Below are 5,701 nucleotides of genomic sequence, written 5' to 3'. Positions count from 1 at the left end.
GGTTGGGGTTGATAGATCCGGTGGAGGTTTGTTTGCACTGGCCTAAAGATCTGTATGTAAGTGTGTGTGGCTGTATGATGCTTAATGTGTGAGCTGGTTCCTGTTCCTGTCGTGATGGATGGGTGAGGTGGCTGGAGCAGCTCTCTGCCCCGGGAGACCCGGGTTCGACTCCCAGATGAGGCGGAGGACCAGGATGTGGTTAGGGCCCAGGGTTAGGGTTAGGGTAAGAGGGTGGGGTAAGATGGTTGAGTCAGGGCAAGGTTAGGGGGTTGGGGTTCAAGTAGGGGGTTAGGGTTAGGGTAAGGTGGTAGGGTTAGGGTAAGAAGGTAGGGTCAGGGTAAGGTTAGGGGGTTGGGGTTCAAGTAGGGGGTTAGGGTTAGGGTTAGGGTTAGGGTAAGAAGGTAGGGTCAGGGTAAGGTTAGGTGGTTTGGGTTCAGGTAGGGTTAGGGTTAGGATAAGGGGGTGGGTAAGGGTTAAGGTTTAGGGATTAAATCAGGAAGTACTGACTCAACTGTCTAAGGATAAACTTGGCTGTGGTGGGCGTCCAGGTGCGATTGTCCGATTCCGTTATGAAGTCCTGGGGTGGGATTGCAGGGATATGTTGAAGAGTGCTGATGACCTTGTTGATGTGGGTGAGGGTGCTCTTGTGTTTGGGGCTGAGGTTTGGGGAGAAGTTGATGAGGGGTACATATACATCGGCGCGAGGGAAGGTGCTGGTTGCAGTTTTCATCATGATTTGCAGTTGTTTGACAGCGACCTTGGGGTCCTGGATCCTGTCATTAAGGCCAACTGCGAGGATGACGAATGAAGTGTTGTGGTTGGGTGCTGTCCTTCTAAAAAGCTGGTAGAATTTCCGGAAGTTGGCAGAGGGGTAGCTGTCGAGTTGTAGATCCGTTTTGGAGTGAGATGGGAATCTGCTGATGCGGCCGTCGCCCAATACCAAGTATGTCGCCTGTGTTGTGATGGTCCAATCGTCGGGTCTGGTGTTGTGGCAGGTGGGTATACAGGGGCCTGGGGAGTAGCTTATGTCGGGGTCGAAGGAGGGGTTGTAGGTGGGATCTAGGGTGATGGACTCCAGCTCTGAGGTAGCGGTGGCTTCCAGAGAGGCCAAGGCAAGCGGCGCGACCCCAAAAGAGTGCTGAGTGGAGGGCTCAGATAGGGCTTTCAGAGTGGCAGTGTTAGCCTTTGGAGTCCCAGTCATCATGGGTGTAGCCTCCTGCAGCTGCTCAATTGGGGCCCGCCGCCCGACAAGGCCAGTCCGGTCACCAGCACCACCTGTGGGTGTGAGAGGGAGAGGAGAGATGGTGTCAATGGTTATGACTGCAAGGTTGTGCTTACTGTGAATGGTGGGGGATGTTATTGTATCCAGGCTAGGGGTTAGGGTTAGGGTTAGGGTTAGGGTTAGGGTTAGGGTTAGGTAAGGGCATGATAACCACGATGATCAAATTGATCATCCTAGATCATCCTCATTAACTCTTTGTGTGAACATGACAGAGCGATGAGACCTTGACGTACCCCCCCATTTTCGGGGTCGTTCTTTCCACTGATGGCACTGACAAGTCTGTGCGACTTTCGGTTGCGAAGTTACGCAACTTTTTTATATCAAAAAATGTATATCTCTGGAACGGAAGGTCGTAGAGACTCACAACCACGACAGGCGTGTTCAGCGTGGTCGAATTATGTCAGACAGAGCACGTTTCCAAGTGTCTACGACGTTCGGTTCGGGAGATATTCGAGAAAAACGTTCGGCTAGGGTTAGGGTTAGGGTTAGGCCTAGGTAAGGGCATGATAACCACGATGATCAGGGTTAGGGTTAGGGTTAGGGTTAGGGTTAGGTAAGGGCATGATAACCACGATGATCAAATTGATCATCCTTGATCATCCTCATTAACTCTTTGTGTGAACATGACAGAGCGATGAGACCTTGACGTACCCCCCCATTTTCGGGGTCGTTCTTTCCACTGATGGCACTGACAAGTCTGTGCGACTTTCGGTTGCGAAGTTACGCAACTTTTTTATATCAAAAAATGTATATCTCTGGAACGGAAGGTCGTAGAGACTCACAACCACGACAGGCGTGTTCAGCGTAGTCGAATTATGTCAGACAGAGCACGTTTCCAAGTGTCTACGACGTTCGGTTCGGGAGATATTCGAGAAAAACGTTAAATGTTTCAGAAACATCTTGTAGTGAACTGTTTAATTGTTAAATGTTTCAGAATCATCCTGTAGTGAACTGTTTAATTGTTAAATGTTTCAGAAACATCCTGTAGTGAACTTTTTAACTGTTAAATGTTTCAGAAACATCCTGTAGTGAACTGTTTAACTGTTAAATGTTTCAGAAACATCCTGTAGTGAACTGTTTAACTGTTAAATGTTTCAGAAACATCCTGTAGTGAAGTGTTTAATTGTTTAATGTTTCAGAAACATCTAGTAGTGAACTGTTTAACTGTTAAATGTTTCAGAAACATCCTGTAGTGAACTGTTTAATTGTTTAATGTTTCAGAAACATCTAGTAGTGAACTGTTTAACTGTTAAATGTTTCAGAAACATCCTGTAGTGAACTGTTTAACTGTTAAATGGGTTAGGGTTAGGGTTAGGGTTAGGTTAAGGGGATAAAAACTTCATCTGGAAATAGGGTTAGGGTTAGGGTTAGGGTTAGGGTTAGGTTTGGGTTATGGTTGGGGTTGATAGATCCGGTGGAGGTTTGTTTGCACTGGGTTAGGGTTAGGGTTAGGGTTAGGGTTAGGGTTAGGGTTAGGTAAGGGCATGATAACCACGATGATCAAATTGATCATCCTTGATCATCCTCATTAACTCTTTGTGTGAACATGACAGAGCGATGAGACCTTGACGTACCCCCCCATTTTCGGGGTCGTTCTTTCCACTGATGGCACTGACAAGTCTGTGCGACTTTCGGTTGCGAAGTTACGCAACTTTTTTATATCAAAAAATGTATATCTCTGGAACGGAAGGTCGTAGAGACTCACAACCACGACAGGCGTGTTCAGCGTGGTCGAATTATGTCAGACAGAGCACGTTTCCAAGTGTCTACGACGTTCGGTTCGGGAGATATTCGAGAAAAACGTTAAATGTTTCAGAAATATCTTGTAGTGAACTGTTTAATTGTTAAATGTTTCAGAAACATCCTGTAGTGAACTGTTTAACTGTTAAATGTTTCAGAAACATCCTGTAGTGAAGTGTTTAATTGTTTAATGTTTCAGAAACATCCTGTAGTGAACTGTTTAACTGTTAAATGTTTCAGAAACATCCTGTAGTGAACTGTTTAACTGTTAAATGTTTCAGAAACATCCTGTAGTGAACTGTTTAACTGTTTAATGTTTCAGAAACATCCTGTAGTGAACTGTTTAACTGTTAAATGTTTCAGAAACATCCTGTAGTGAACTGTTTAACTGTTAAATGTTTCAGAAACATCCTGTAGTGAACTGTTTAACTGTTTAATGTTTCAGAAACATCCTGTAGTGAACTGATTAACTGTTAAATGTTTCAGAAACATCCTGTAGTGAACTGTTTAATTGTTTAATGTTTCAGAAACATCTAGTAGTGAACTGTTTAACTGTTAAATGGGTTAGGGTTAGGGTTAGGGTTAGGTTAAGGGGATAAAAACTTCATCTGGAAATAGGGTTAGGGTTAGGGTTAGGGTTAGGTTTGGGTTATGGTTGGGGTTGATAGATCCGGTGGAGGTTTGTTTGCACTGGGTTAGGGTTAGGGTTAGGGTTAGGGTTAGGTAAGGGCATGATAACCACGGTTAGGGTTAGGGTTAGGGTTAGGGTTAGGGGTTAGGGTTAGGGTTTAGGGTTAGGGTTAGGGTTAGGGTTAGGGGTTAGGGTTAGGGTTAGGGTTAGGGTTAGGTAAGGGCATGATAACCACGATGATCAAATTGATCATCCTTGATCATCCTCATTAACTCTTTGTTTGAACATGACAGAGCGATGAGACCTTGACGTACCCCCCCATTTTCGGGGTCGTTCTTTCCACTGATGGCACTGACAAGTCTGTGCGACTTTCGGTTGCGAAGTTACGCAACTTTTTTATATCAAAAAATGTATATCTCTGGAACGGAAGGTCGTAGAGACTCACAACCACGACAGGCGTGTTCAGCGTGGTCGAATTATGTCAGACAGAGCACGTTTCCAAGTGTCTACGACGTTCGGTTCGGGAGATATTCAAGAAAAACGTTAAATGTTTCAGAAACATCTTGTAGTGAACTGTTTAATTGTTAAATGTTTCAGAAACATCTTGTAGTGAACTGTTTAATTGTTAAATGTTTCAGAAACATCCTGTAGTGAACTGTTTAACTGTTAAATGTTTCAGAAACATCTTGTAGTGAACTGTTTAATTGTTAAATGTTTCAGAAACATCCTGTAGTGAACTGTTTAACTGTTAAATGTTTCAGAAACATCCTGTAGTGAACTGTTTAACTGTTAAATGTTTCAGAAACATCCTGTAGTGAAGTGTTTAATTGTTTAATGTTTCAGAAACATCCTGTAGTGAACTGTTTAACTGTTAAATGTTTCAGAAACATCCTGTAGTGAACTGTTTAACTGTTAAATGTTTCAGAAACATCCTGTAGTGAACTGTTTAACTGTTAAATGTTTCAGAAACATCCTGTAGTGAAGTGTTTAATTGTTTAATGTTTCAGAAACATCTAGTAGTGAACTGTTTAACTGTTAAATGTTTCAGAAACATCCTGTAGTGAACTGTTTAATTGTTTAATGTTTCAGAAACATCTAGTAGTGAACTGTTTAACTGTTAAATGGGTTAGGGTTAGGGTTAGGGTTAGGTTAAGGGGATAAAAACTTCATCTGGAAATAGGGTTAGGGTTAGGGTTAGGGTTAGGGTTAGGTTTGGGTTATGGTTGGGGTTGATAGATCCGGTGGAGGTTTGTTTGCACTGGGTTAGGGTTAGGGTTAGGGTTAGGGTTAGGGTTAGGTAAGGGCATGATAACCACGATGATCAAATTGATCATCCTTGATCATCCTCATTAACTCTTTGTGTGAACATGACAGAGCGATGAGACCTTGACGTACCCCCCCATTTTCGGGGTCGTTCTTTCCACTGATGGCACTGACAAGTCTGTGCGACTTTCGGTTGCGAAGTTACGCAACTTTTTTATATCAAAAAATGTATATCTCTGGAACGGAAGGTCGTAGAGACTCACAACCACGACAGGCGTGTTCAGCGTGGTCGAATTATGTCAGACAGAGCACGTTTCCAAGTGTCTACGACGTTCGGTTCGGGAGATATTCGAGAAAAACGTTAAATGTTTCAGAAACATCTTGTAGTGAACTGTTTAATTGTTAAATGTTTCAGAAACATCCTGTAGTGAACTGTTTAACTGTTAAATGTTTCAGAAACATCTTGTAGTGAACTGTTTAATTGTTAAATGTTTCAGAAACATCCTGTAGTGAACTGTTTAACTGTTAAATGTTTCAGAAACATCCTGTAGTGAACTGTTTAACTGTTAAATGTTTCAGAAACATCCTGTAGTGAACTGTTTAACTGTTAAATGTTTCAGAAACATCCTGTAGTGAACTGTTTAACTGTTTAATGTTTCAGAAACATCCTGTAGTGAACTGTTTAACTGTTAAATGTTTCAGAAACATCCTGTAGTGAACTGTTTAACTGTTAAATGTTTCAGAAACATCTTGTAGTGAACTGTTTAATTGTTAAATGTTTCAGA

This window comes from Sebastes fasciatus, chromosome 17 (genome assembly GCF_043250625.1).
Source record: "Sebastes fasciatus isolate fSebFas1 chromosome 17, fSebFas1.pri, whole genome shotgun sequence".
Lineage (NCBI taxonomy): Eukaryota > Metazoa > Chordata > Actinopteri > Perciformes > Sebastidae > Sebastes > Sebastes fasciatus.
This window is presented reverse-complemented; position numbering follows the sequence as displayed.